The 14941-nt window shown below is 39.3% G+C and overlaps 1 protein-coding gene across 31 annotated transcripts in view; it reads right to left on the reverse strand.

Moving 5' to 3' along the window:
• The window catches only part of PKP4 (plakophilin 4), a 259580-nt gene that overhangs the window by 122989 nt on the left and 121650 nt on the right, over positions 1-14941 (reverse strand). The gene's annotated exons all lie outside the window — the stretch shown is intronic.

Genomic DNA, 14941 nt, shown 5'->3' on the forward strand with positions numbered 1-14941 from the left:
ATAAAAGGAACATAAAGCACCAGGTTTGCTCAGGCAGATACATGAATTCATGTATGTCACAAGAAACACAGGAACATGCCCAAAACGTAACACTATAGTGTGGCCTTACGAGAGGAGGGTTTTGGATGGAACTGTGGGCCTAAACAACCTACTGATTTGAAGCTCTTACAAACAAACTTAAAGGCACTAGAATTTCAGTCTTTGTTTGAAACTGAAAATACGTAAATCCTTATTTGGCCTTTTTTTCCCCCTTTGGTTCTAACTGAGGTCTTCAAATAGTACTTATGCAATAGGGATGTAACATGAGGGTTGCAGAGTCCTTACATTAGAGGCACACCAACCAATATAAATACTCTCTTCATCCTTAACAGCTAACATTTTCATCTCTCACACTGTATGTTAGCTCAGCATTAAAAAAAGTAAATTGCTGTGATGAGACTCGCTTGACAGTATTAGATACAAAACCTTTCAATTGTTAAGAAAAAAAAAATCATTACAATCCCACAAAAAGTCTTGCTATATTTATCTATAACACAAACACATTTTTCCTATTGTCACAAATGTGTTCATGTGTCACTGTATGAAGGGACAAGAGGAAAAATAATGAAAAGGTCTGAGTCATAATATAGAACTTAAAATTGTATTAAAACGATGGAAGCTTGTCTAAAGAAATTGTATTTTTCATACTATGATGCATCACTAAGGCAAGTATTCTATTCTAGGAGAAATGCTTTAACATTATTTGTACTTATCTCATTGTTCTCTTAACAGGATTTTAATATATAGAAAGCACACCATGCTATAAAATATCTATAAATCATGTACACTCTAAAGGCTTTAGGCCACAAATAACATCTCCAATAACACCTCAAGCTTCCCTTACAAGTCTACTCAAAGCAAATGCTGAACTGTAAGTGGTTTAATTGGACACTGACTACTGGTTCAAAATACCAGGGAGATGCACCTTAAGCAAAGGAACTAATCAGACATAGAACTACCTTAGTTCTGTTAATAATAATATTATTGACAACATACTATCTATGAGAGTAAAATACAATTCAATTGCAAAGTGAATTAACTCCCTGTGAGATTAGGCAAAGGTACAACTACTTGACAGCACTGGCTGAGCAAATTCTACAAACTATTCTTAGAATCATTCTTAAGAAAACAGTCTGTGAACTCTTACTGCTTTCTGATATTGACAGTCCTTTTCTAATGAGCCCAGTTGGTGTGGGAGAATATACAGCAGTAATAACAGTTGTTACACACAAGAACTATACACAGAAGAACTTTACGAAAAAGATCTTCATGACCCAGATAATCACGATGGTGTGATCACTCACCTAGAGCCAGATATCCTGGAATGTGAAGTCAAGAGGGCCTTAAGAGCATCACTATGAACAAAGCTAGTAGAGGTGATGGAATGCCAGTTAAGCTATTTCAAATCCTAAAAGATGATGCTGTGAAAGTGCTGCATTCAATATGCCAGCAAATCTGGAAAACTCAACAGTGGCCACAAGATTGGAAAAGGTCAGTTTCATTCCAATTCCAAAGAAAGGCAATGCCAAAGAATGCTCAAACTACCGCACAATTGTACTCATCTCACACACTAGCAAAGTAATGCTCAAAATTTCTTCAAGTCAGGCTTCAGCAGTAAGTGAACCGTGAACTTCCAGATGTTCAAGGTGGATCTGAAAAAGGCAGAGGAACCAGAGATCAAATTGCCAACATCTGCTGGATCATCAAAAAAGCAAGAGAGTTCCAGAAAAACATCTATTTCTGCTTTACTGACTATGCCAAAGTCTTTGACTGTGTAGATCACAATAAACTGTGGAAAATTCTCAAAGAGATGGGAATCCCAGACCACCTGACCTGCCTCTTGAGAAACCTATATGCAGGTCAGGAAGCAGCAGTTAGAACTGGACATGGAACAACAGACTGGTTCCAAATAGGAAAAGGAGTACGTCAAGGCTGTATATTGTCACCCTGCTTATTTAACTTCTATTCAGAGTACATCATGAGAAACGCTGGGCTGGATGAAGCACAAGCTGGAATCAAGATTGCCAGGAGAAATATCAATAACCTCAGATATGCAGATGACACCACCCTTATGGCAGAAAGTGAAGAGGAACTAAAAGCCTCTTGATGAAAGTGAAAGAGGAGAAGGAAAAAGCTGGCTTAAAGCTCAACATTCAGAAAACGAAGATCATGGCATCTGGTCCCATCACTTCATGGGAAATAGATGGGGAAACAATGGAAACAGTGACAGACTTTGTTTTTCTGGGCTCCACAATCACTGCAGATGGTGATTGCAGCCATGAAATTAAAAGACGCTTACTCCTTGGAAGGAAAGTTATGACCAACCTAGAAAGCACATTAAAAAGCAGAGACATTACTTTGCCAACAAAGGTCCGTCTAGTGAAGGCTATGGTTTTTCCAGCGGTCATGTACGGATGTGAGAGTTGGACTATAAAGAAAGCTGAGCACAGAAGAATCGATGCTTTTGAACTGTGGTGTTGGAGAAGACTCTTGAGAGTCCCTTGGACTGCAAGGAGATCCAACCAGTCCATTCTAAAGGAGATCAGTCCTGGGTGTTCTTTGGAAGAACTGATGTTGAAGCTGAAACACCAATACTTTGGCCACCTCATGAGAAGAGTGGACTCATTGGAAAAGACCGTGATGCTGGGGAAGATTGAAGGCAGGAGGAGAAGGGGACGACAGAGGATGAGATGGTTGGATGGCATTACCAAGTCAATGGACATGAGTTCGGGTAAACTCCAGGAGTTGGTGATGGACAGGGAGGCCTGGCGTGCTGCAATCCATGGGGTTGCGAAGAGTCTGACATGACTGAGCAACTGAACTGAATTGTTGGCCCAACAATGCTGTAAAACAGGATCATAATGGGTAAGGAGGGGGCACTGCCTACCTCTATTTAACAATTCCTAGGTCCCGGGCTTCTGATCAATGTTTGGCCACAAAACACCAAATAGATAATAACTGCTTAATATTCAGTACCAGACTAAGATCACTGATTTTAAGGACAAATACTATTATGTTTACTTCCCAGTCTTTGTCCTTAGTAGCATCATAGCTTTTGTGATACACTTTCATCCTTTCAATTATTTTTTTTGTGTGTATGCCCAGTTGCTCAGCCATGTCTGACTCTTTGTGACCCCAAGGACTATAAGACCTAACTCTGTGTGACTCCATGGACTGTAGCCTGACAGTTTCCTCTGTCCATGGGATTTTCCAGGCGAGATTACTGGAGTGGGTTGCCATTTTCTTCTCCGGGGGATCTTCCTGATCCAGGAATCAATCTGAGTCTCGTGCACTGGCAGCTGGATTCTATACCACTGTAGACTGTTTATTATACACCTCTTTTCCTGGAAGACTGGCTGCCTGTACCAAGCTGGGCCACAAAAGGACCATCCGTACATCTCAAAATATCCCCCAACCCATTATATAACTTTTGAGTTCTCAGTTCAGTGGCTAATAGGGATTGAGGACTGGAGGGTTTCATTTGGGGATGGCCAAAAGTTACCAGGATAGGATTAAGGTATGTTGTAAACTAGAACAGTAAAACAATTTCCATTCTTAGAAAAAAAAATCTATTTTAGTGGGTTTAAAAAAAAATTATGTATATAGCTGCCTATGGTCTTTTGAGCATCCTTTCAAGGAAATATTTGGGAAATTTCTTGCTTTAAGGCAGACAATGGAACTTAATGTCCCATAATTCCTTCCCTCTGAAGCAGATATAGGCAACTTCAGCTCTGCCGAGAAGATGCCAGACTGTGACTAGGATGCTGAAGCCAAGATGTTGACATCAGAAAACACGAAGCTCGTTTCCTCTCTTCCTTTCACCTTCTTGCTGCACTTCCTGTAGTAGAAATTGAGGCCAAGTTTCTAACATGGAAATAACCTCCACACAAACTATGTTTATACTTGATGGCAGTGCCAGTGTTTCCTTGATTTGGACACTATTCCTGAGAGCTCAGTCTCAAGGTTTGTTCTCCAGCACTGGCAACAAACATGGGAATTCACGAATAAGCACTAATAAGTATCTTTTCCCCACATAATTAGCCATGTTAGTCTCTTTTTCTTGCAACTAGAAACTCTGACTGATAGACCTCCAGAAACCATTTACAGTTGTGAAGTTTATGAGAAGAGCCTCAGTGCCCATGATGCAGCTGATTTTTTAGAAGTTGGGCAATTCCTGTAACACTCGTTTGGACTGAGTAAAGTCCACATTGTATCCCTCTTAGCTGCAGAGTCTATAATATTGAACATCACTGGCTACTTTTATCAAACCCACTTCACCCATTATTTGCCCACCCTTCTCACAAGTAGAACATAGTTAAAGCCTCCACAGCAGACTCTCAGGAAGCTGTAAAGCATGGAATCTGTTCAGGTTACCTAATAGTTGTGAACATTTACAAGCAAAATATATGTATGCTTTGTTGTAAAGTTATTAATATTATATTAATTCCAAAGAATATAAGTTGAACTCCCACATGTGACTGCCATCAAGATGAATGAGTATGATATAAACATTTGACAATTTTGTCTCCCCTGGATTCTTAAGACTGAGTGACAAGGAAGACAGTATTACACAGTCATATAAAAACACCTCTAATGATTTCCAAAATAATACTCATCAAGAGGATTATGCTGTGATACCATCCATAAATTAAAATTTTTTTTTAATCTTCTAAACATAATGTGTGAAATTTGACCCTTACCACCGCCTCTAAAACTGGGCATCTAAATTATGGGTGGATCCTTTGACAAAAGCAAGGAAATAATGTTAAAAGCATCTGCCAGCGATTTAGTACATGGCAACTTCCCCTTAAATTCTGTTAAACAAGACCATAATCAAGGTTAGAAAGTAAGTCAAGGCTACTGACATGCTATAAAAATGGAGTCAGTTCACATGTGTTTGGAAGCTTTTGTTTATATGTTATGTTTGTTTACTTCATCTCTCTCAGGTAAGTCTATCAAAAATCATTCTCTGAGAGTCAAGCAGACAGAAGAAAACATAAAGATTCACTTTCATGATCTTGTATGGTAGACAGAAATGTGTGGCTGAGGAGGCCCAACTCACTGCCCCAGAGGTCATGCCTTCAGGGGTCCCTCAGCTGACGAGAGCCTTCGTGACCCAGAAGTTATATCCTTCTGGGCAGGCTGCGTGCAGCACTGATTGAGATGAGAAAAGCCAGGTTCAGAGATGCTTTAGAGTTTGCCATCAGCTTAACTCCCTGGCCACCTCATGCCAAGAGTTGACTCACTGGAAAAGACTCTGATGCTGGGAGGGATTGGGGGCAGGAGGAGAAGGGGACGACAGAGGATGAGACGGCTGGATGGCATCACTGATTCGATGGGCCTGAGTCTGAGTGAACTCTGGGAGTTGGTGATGGACAGGGAGGCCTGGCGTGCTGCGATTCATGGGGTCACAGAGTTGGACACGACTGAGTGACCGAACTGAACTAACTCCCTGGCATGGTATTTGGACCCCCCGACCCCGGTGCCCAAGCCTGCTTTTTTGTCCCCTCTCCTCCGTAAGAGCTGATCTATAATACACACTCTGCATGAAAACTCCACTTCAGTGAGAACCCAACCTGAGACAGTATTGTTTTCAGATTCTTTTACAGAATGACAGGAAGTTTTCCCTCACTCCTAGTTTTTAAAATTGTGAGATTCTTTAAATGTACTGAAAAAGTACAGACAATAATACAAGGAGCTTTGGCAAATCTGACCTAGGTCTAGCAAATCTTACTCTTTTGCTACATGTGCTTCAAGCTTTTTGAGAAATAAAGTATTACAGATACAATGAAATCCCCTGGTTTCTCTTTCCTGGATCTTATTTCTCTCTCTCCCCTTTCCTCTCCAGAAGAAACCATTATCTTGAATTTGGTGTTTAATATTCACATGAATATTTTATGTTATTACTACTCCATATATACAGTACCATAAATAATACATAGTATCACTTTGCATATTCATACAATTTATATAAACGGTATACAAAACACCCAGGGTTCTGCAGATTGCTTTTATTACAATATGATTTTGAGATTTATCAATATCAGTACACCTAGACCCAGTTCATTTATTCCCACTGCTCAACAACATTCTATTGTATGACTCCGGCACAGTGTATTTGTATGTTCTCATCATAATGAACCCTTGGGTTGTTTCCAATTTTGTGCAATTATCAACATGCTGCAAAAGAAGCATCTTTGTATAAATCATCTATACACATGTGGCAGACAGTTCCAGTAGAGTCTTAGATATGGAATTGTTGAGTTGAAGGCTATGTACATCTTCAGATTTACTTGATAATGATTATTATGTTACCTTCCAAAGTGATTGTACCAATTTACATTCCAGTCAGCACGGTATGAGAGTTACAGTTTATGCACATTCTCACTGATGCCAATCTGCATGTGGGGGCTTAAATTTCTTTTCATTCTTTTCTTCTTTTTGTAAAGGCATGGAATGATAGGCATGGAGTACTATCTTGCATTTATTTATTTTGTGTTTCCCTGCTAAACAACATGTTTTCATATGCTTATTGGCCACTTAGGTACCTTCTTCTCGCACAGCTATCATACACTATCAGGGGGCCAGGTTTCTCAACACCCTTGCACTAATGCTTTAGGTTTGGGCAAGGGATATCCCATTAGACTCCCACAGTAGGCTGTCCTCAGAGGGCACATAGTGTGTAACATCCAATGGTGTGCTCAAGACCACTTGGGCTTGACACACACCTTCACGGTGGAGCCAGGTTTACTGTTTACTTGGCTTAGGAGTCTCACTTTCATTTTGGTTTTCGTTTCTATGGGTTCTTTACTTTCTTGGCACCTTAGCCTTGCTTTTGAAAAGACAATTTAAGCACTTTATTCAGTATACATATTTAGTTTCTTTTAGGGGAAGACTGGTTAGGGTATTGAATATACCAGAAATGGGAGTCTCCACAGCTTTTTCATATTTTCTCTGAATTTTTCTGAGCTTTATTCAGGGGGAACTTCTTAGTATTTCTTTCAATTCCCTATTTCCCTGTTTGCCTTGTTAAGGGTTTATGTCATCTGTTATACTTTTTTCCAACGGCAATATTTTCCATTTCTGAGACTTCTAGTTGTGTCTTTTTCCTACCCACCTGTTCCTGCTGCTCATTTCAAGTGAAATCTGTTCCTGCTGCTCACTTGGAGTGAAAGCTCTATCATCTCCCTTGCTATTCAGGTTTACCTTTATCTAAACTCCACATACCTCAGTCCTAAGAGACTTTAGATTGTGATTCAGTGTTTCTTTCAGACAGAAATAATACTGCATACCTAGTTATGTCCCCTGCCACTGGCTTCAAGAAGCCCAACAAGCATTAGGTTCTTCCCCTTTCATTTCCTTCAATTAGCAGGAAGAGCTCCAACCCAGACCTCAGTGTCAAGGACCCTGGTGCTAGTCTTCACCCTTTTGTGGCCTCAGGGCCTCTCTCAGCTTCATTAATTCCTCACTGATGGCCAGCAGTCACATATCTCATGACGGTTTCCAACTGTGCCCTATGGAAGCCTCACTCCAGTTAGCAAATTCTGTTTATAAACTTGTCATTTTTTTACTCAGAATATTCTCCATCTCAAGGTTACTAAGAAGACTTTCCCACTATAACCTTTAACTGAAATGTAGTTCTTTCCTGAAAATACTGCTTCTTCTGACCTCTCTCTGGTGAAGATTATGCATTCTTCAAACATCACAGCTGAGGTGCCTGGAGCAGGAAGCTGGCCATCACTGGCTCATTACCTCTACTTACTAGCATGAAGTTGTAGATAGGATTCCTCATAGACCTCCTGTCAGCTGAATCTGTAATCATATTCCTTCTTACACTCCTGTATTATTAAGCCATTCTCTCTTTCCCCTTAATTGTTGGAGACCATTATTCCTCCAAACGTGTGCACAAGCTCACTGTTTGGGGGTCATGCCATCCGACTACAGTTGCCCACTTGCATCACTAGATCTATTTACTTCAGGCTGTTCTAACTGATTCACTAATTCAAGAGTGGCTGTAATAGTTACTAACACTGTGATGGTGACAACTGAGAAACAGCTGTAGGAACTCCTATCAGGCCATTACTGATCCTGCCCCCAAATTTCCACTAATTCTTTCTCTTCCAGGCTTGGTGGGGGCAGTGTTGCGTTCTTGTCTAAGGCCAGCCTCTTCATGCCCTCTTGCCTCTTCTAGGATCTTGCTTCTCTTTCCTGAATTGTTGGTGTTTCCTCTCAGTTTAATGCCTAAATCTTTCTCATTGGAAAACATCTTCTTAACCTCAGGACTCCTCAATCTGTTTCCTTCTCCTTGACCTCCTTTAATTAAATATTTCTCTTTAAATTGACTCCTTTTAAAAACAGTATTATCTCAGTATTAAAATAATTGAAATCCTGATTTCTAATGCTTTTATATAATCATCTTAATATAAATTTAAATACATAATTTTAAAAGATGCGTATCTGTGCAGTAAAAGCCCATTCATATCAGCAATACAGGTACACCACACCAGGGGATGACACACCTTTCCATGCCTACACAACTCGGGAGGAAAGTCTGAGTACTGCTTAGACTCAAAGAAGTAAACTGACATGATCATTATTTGATGTAATCAATGCTTAAGTGAGAGTATCTATATTTTAATTACTGTTTCCTAAAACTCTTCCAATAATAATTTTTTTCTAATTTAGTATGGTGAAAGAGTTTTATATCACTTAAATGTCCATTATCACTGCATAATAAGAAGTTGGATTTTTAAGGTCCACAGGATTTCACAGGATACGTCCTAATCTCAGGGTTCCCAGACAGTACTAGTAGTAAAGAACCTGCCTGCAATGCAGGAGACGCAGATACGGGTTTGATCCCTGGGTGGGGAAGATCCTCTGGAGGAGGGCATGGTGACCCACTCCCATATTCTTGCCTGGAGAATTCCATGGACAGAGGAGCCTGGAGGGCTACAGTCCATTGAGTCACAAAGAATCAGACACAACTGGAGTGAATTAGCATGCACACACACCCCATCTCAGGACGTACTGATATTACAGCATTTTTTCTCTTTTCCACATTAAAAACATGAGCAAATTATGGTCATGATGATATCTTTGAGGCTCTTGAGTCAGGCCTGGGGAATTACTTTAAAAATGAATATTTAAGAGCTAAAATATTCAAAACATCCCAGATACTGTTCCCTAATCTAGGTTGACACCAAAACCAAATCTGTCATATTTTCAAAGCACCCCTAAACTTCTCAACCTTGAAATAACCATTCATTAGCATAGAGATGATCAAATGCTCTTTCTATCAAAGTTACTTAATAAGTGACAAGTCATTATTAAGTGTATTTGGTAGTTCCTAAAAATCATACATAATTAATTATAAAAATTAAGTGTATTTGGTAGTCCCTAAAAATCATACATAATTAATTATAAAAATGCTAAGTATATGATATTCATATCATATACTTTGTACTGACCAGACCCTTTTGTTAAAAAGAAACACTGCCTTTCTCAACCAAACTGTGTTCTCAGACAACAGAGTCCCACAGGTTTGCCCTTATTGGAAGGGGTTTAAACCTTCGAGGAAGCTTGAAAAATGCTGCCCAGGGGATTCCAAATCTTGGAGGTTCACATGACACTAGAATATAAAAAGTTCTCAGGTGTCTACTGATAAGAAATTGCCTTGCCTTTGTACTCCCTGGAGATTTTTCCATTTATTGAAACTAACCTCGATTTTCCAAAGAATAACTATTAACGGCTCAAGGAACAATACTGCCTTGCAGAACACAACTTGGTCAACACTAAAAATTCATCTCATGTTTACTGTACTTTGAGATGACTGAATTAAGGGATACTGCCTTGTATTCTACACTTAAAAAAAAAAAAAAGAAACCACCACCACCACCTCATATACTGGAAAACCCAATTTTTCATTACTTTGGTACAGGCTGAATATTTACAACGGGGAGGTCACCACAAATGGTTAACCTTCAGATGGAAACTCCTGACCTGACATCAGTCCAAAGATAGGAAGGGAACACATTACTAGGAAATTTCTGATGGATCAGTTGCCCTAAACTATGCCCTATGCTTCTTACATTTAGATCTTTTTTAAGATAACAGAAAAATATGAGATATGACCACCAATCTGATTTCCTATTATACTAGTTAACATTCTATAGGAGACGATCAACATTCAGATCTTTATTATTTTATCCTAGTAGCAAATCACATAGGATTATATCAGGTTTTAGCTTTGATATCTATCCTTCAGTTTTAATGAAGCAGAGAGGAAATAGCAAAGCTTACCAGATGCTCTAAATTTATATTCTAAAGCTCAGACTCTTTTATCTGTAACTGTCACCAAAGCTCCTTTATTAGGAAATCAAAATAAAGGAAGAGAGGTTTACACTGAAACACACTAATGAAAGCTTTGCTTAGAGCCACATGTGGATGAGAAGGTCAACCAAATAGGCAAAAGCTCGAGCTTTTCCTACTGCTATAAAGCACCACTGATGGCTTTATAAATATCTGTCTGCCACTACAAAAAGCTCATTGCCACTGGCTCTTAATCTCTTTCCTGGTGCTCTCTGACCACTGCATGGGCCTGTGTACATCAGTGACATCCAAATCTACTACGTCTAATCAGATTCAAACCAATGTTTTCAATGGTAGTGAGCTAAGCAGTTCTACTAACAGAAGAGCCACGCCCCACTACCAGCCATACCACCTTGCCTTCTGTGTTTTCTATTTCTCCACTGCAGAGGTCCTCAAAGTAGGGGCTCTGAACCAGCAGTATCAGCATCATTCAGAAACTTACTTGAATCAGAGGGGTCAGGTCCAGCTTGAACAGGTCTTCTAGGAGATTTTCATGCACACTGACCTACTGGAACTACCATTCCTCTTTGAAAGTGAAAGTGAAGTTGCTCAGTCATGTCTGACTCTGTGACCCCATGGACTGTAGCCTACCAAGCTTCTCTGTCCATGGGATTTTCCAGGCAAGAATACTGGAGTGGCTTGCCATTTCCTTCTGCAGGAGATCTTCCCAACCCAGGGATCGAACCTGGGTCTGCCGCATTGTTGGCAGACGCTTTGCCGCCTGAGCCACCAGGGAAGTCACATATTCCTCTTTACTCAGGCTCAAAAATGTAAGTGTTTTCATGTTTTCATCATTTTTCCTTTTCTCTTATTCCTCACATATTAAATGGATTCCCAAACTCCATCATCCAACCTCTCTACCACTACTGAATCCATTCACTTCCTTGCCATACCTGCCACTGCTATCCTAATTCAGAGTCACATTCACTTTAGATTATTGTAATGACCCTGCACTAAGTCTCCTCCCTACCCAATGGTGCTGAGGGGCCTGGCCTCGCTTTTCACATCTTTTCCAGATAAATTTGTTGAAGGTACAACATATTGATTAATAATCCGTTCCCAAGTGTTTCCTGTGCTCCAGGCTCTCTGCTAAGCTTTAACATACATTACCTCGCTAACTTCCTAGTCAGCCTGCCAGGGAGTGAAGGTTACCCTTGTTCACAGATAGCCGACTTGTCTGAAGTCATCCAAATCCAGGATCTGAATCACATCAGTCTGACTCCTAACTCCATGGTGTTAACCACCGTGCATCATGCCCCTTGCAGCCAACCTGTAATACAACTTACAAACAGTCGACTCAGCCTTATTTTAAGACCCTCTGCAGTCTGCCCTAAACCTTTTTTTCTTTTCCCCAGGATCCTGTCATTTCCCTTCTTGTACCTGAACAGAGCTATTCATTTTTTTCCATACGTATCACTCAGAGCTTTTTCTCATGTGACTCCATCCACCTGAAAAATCACCTTCTTATGTGCCTAGACTCCTTTATCCAGCCCTTGGGTAAAGCACTTGGCCGTTACATGTGCTGGATTTACTAAGCTGAATTCCCCTTAAAGAGGAGTGAAATCTATAATTGATTCATCTAGCTTCATGGAAAACCAAGACAAGAAATCCCTGCTAATTTATTCATGGTGAAATTTTACATAGTACACTTTATTTAGTATGTTATAATCGATCACATGAATTTTTAAATTGAATGATACAACAGGATTTTCTATTTTTCTTTAAAGTCACAAAGAGATAAGAAGGCGGCAGAGCTGTAAAAAGAAACTTGGTTTCCCTAACTTTTGTTGATTGCTTTTTCAATTAATCAGCTCTATCAGGGATTTCTTCAATTTAAGTCTGAATTTGGCAATAAGGAGTTCATGATCTGAGCCACAGTCAGCTCCCAGTCTTGTTTTTGCTGACTGTATAGAGCTTCTCCATCTGGCTGCAAAGAATATAATCAATCTGATTTTCATGTTGACCATCTGGTGATGTTCAAGTGTAGAGTCTTCTCTTGTGTTGTTGGAAGAGGGTGTTTGCTTTGACCAGTGTGTTCTCTTGGCAAAACTCTTATTAGCCTTTACCCTGCTTCATTCCTGTATTCTAAGGCCAAATTTGCCTGTTACTCCAGGTGTTTCTTGACTTCCTACTTTTGCATTCCAGTCCCCTATAATGAAAAGGACATCTATTTTGGGTGTTAGTTCTAAAAGGTCTTGTAGGTCTTCATAGAACCGTTAACTTCAGCTTCTTCAGTGTTACTGGTTGGGGCATAGACTTGGATTACTGTGATATTGAATGATCTGCCTTGGAAATGAACAGAGATCATTCTGTCGTTTTTGAGATTGCATCCATCCTAAAGGAGATCAGTCCTGGGTGTTCTTTGGAAGGAATGATGCTAAAGCTGAAACTCTGGTACTTTGACCACCTCACGCGAAGAGTTACCTCATTGGAAAAAACCCTGATTCTGGGAGGGAGTGGTGGCAGGAGGAGAAGGGGACGAGAGGATGAGACGGCTGGATGGCATCACTGACTCGATGGACGTGAGTTTGAGTAAACTCCGGGAGTTGGTGATGGACAGGGAGGCCTGGTGTGCTGCAATTCATGGGGTCGCAAACAGTCGGACACGACTGAGCGACTGAACTGATCAGGGATTTCATATTATTCATGGTAACATGGGCATATAGGTTCTTTTAAAAAAAAAATGCATAGTTTCAGTGGTGTAGTAGCTTCATGCCATTACTGACTTTCCCCATGCCACTTCTCTCCTTCCCTCATTTATTTATACCTGTTTCCATCTGCCAAATTCCCTGAGCTCGCAGGCATCATATATGTACTGCCTTTCAAAAAATCAGGAGTTTCTCAGCCTTGGCATGCCATTTCTGAAAACCTAACAGTCCAATGACACTTTTAAGTTATTAAACTAGAAATGCCTTCTTTTATTTCCATTTATCTTGTCTCCTAATAGTAGAAATATCAGCATCTGTGTATGAATATATGTGTGTGTAAATATAAATGCTGGTTAAATCTTCTATTGGTTGAGGTTTTACTAATTTATGTTTAAGGTAATCAAACAAATAATAAAAGAGCAACAGCATGAATAACTGATGCCCGTAGTCAGTGTCAGTTGCAGTTGTCAGTGACAACTCTTGCTGTCATTTTCCAACAAAGTAGGCATTTGGTAGAATTAATGTCAAAAACACAGAGGAGATTTTCTTTGAAAGGTAATGTCTTGAATGTCTGATTAGATGTTACTTTAACATTCATTAAGAAAATATAAATAATAATAATGACTTAACATTAACAATTTATTTGGTTTTCTAGTACATAAATATTTCAAAATTAGTTAAGACCAGTGATGCAAATCACCTAATGTCAGATGCTTATTTGAGAGCTAATTGCGCAGATGATAATAATGCATATAAATCATTATTGCTGAAACGGAAAAGTGAGAGGAATAAATGACCAACCTCCAACTTCCTGTGTGTGCACTAGTTGCTGCAAACACAGCAAAGAATATGAAAATGACAACAGAAACAAAAACAAGGGGGAATTTAATCTTCCTTTCTTTAGTAAATCTAATAAATAGCACCAGGGAATAAGAGGCTAATTTTCAAAATGACTAATTTAAGGTTTGGTTAATAACTTAATGAAATGTAATGGAGAAAGAAAACAAATACCGTCTAGGACAGGTCGCTCCTGTCTTATGATTCTACTTTTTAAATTACTAGGCTTCCTTCTACAGTGGTTCTTTCTGCTTTGCAGATATTTTAAGACCAAAGTGTGGGGAAGGGGGAGGTAGCTGGACTAAGAATATACATTTATTAATTGTGCCCTAGTAAGTTCAATGGTTCCCTGAGAAATCTTGTTACCCAGTTCAAGAGGTATAAGAGGTATTCAATTGTTTTTCCTTTTTACCTTTTTAATTTTACATCTTATCTGTATGGCTTTTCTAACATTACCATTTGTCTTTAAACCTCCAGAAATTGTCCTGAGGTTCTTGAGAAAAAAGGGTAAGAAAAATCAATGTATTATTGATAACCACAGGACATCTCTAACGTACAGGAAACATAAAGGCCTTAGGGCAGAACTGGGACATGTCAATGCATCTGCATTATCTCAGGCCCATCCCTGTGTTCAGGTCCACAGCATCCCTCTGGTTTGCTCTGACTCTCCTGCCTTTCCCCTGAAACTGTCCATTCCTTCTATAGGTTAGCTATATGGAAAAGTAATCGAAATTTACACTTTGCTACCAATAACTGTATTTTCCTTACTTAGCTGAAAAAGCAGACAAGTTAAATAATGTTACTTTTTATTTGTGTTAGGTCTATATGGCTGTTGTAGAAAATAAAGAAGAAAGTTTTTAGAAAAAAGTGCCAGATTTCATGATATTATTTTTGCTGTTCAGACTATTTACTTACCTGAATTTTTAAGTTACCATATTTAGAATTCTTTTCTCTTCCCCACAATATATACTCATGCAATAACACATTTGTTTATGTTTAAAACATATAATTTTATATTAAATATCTTACTTTCTGACTTGTTGTTGTTG

The sequence above is a fragment of the Ovis aries genome, chromosome 2 (genome assembly GCF_016772045.2).
Source record: "Ovis aries strain OAR_USU_Benz2616 breed Rambouillet chromosome 2, ARS-UI_Ramb_v3.0, whole genome shotgun sequence".
Lineage (NCBI taxonomy): Eukaryota > Metazoa > Chordata > Mammalia > Artiodactyla > Bovidae > Ovis > Ovis aries.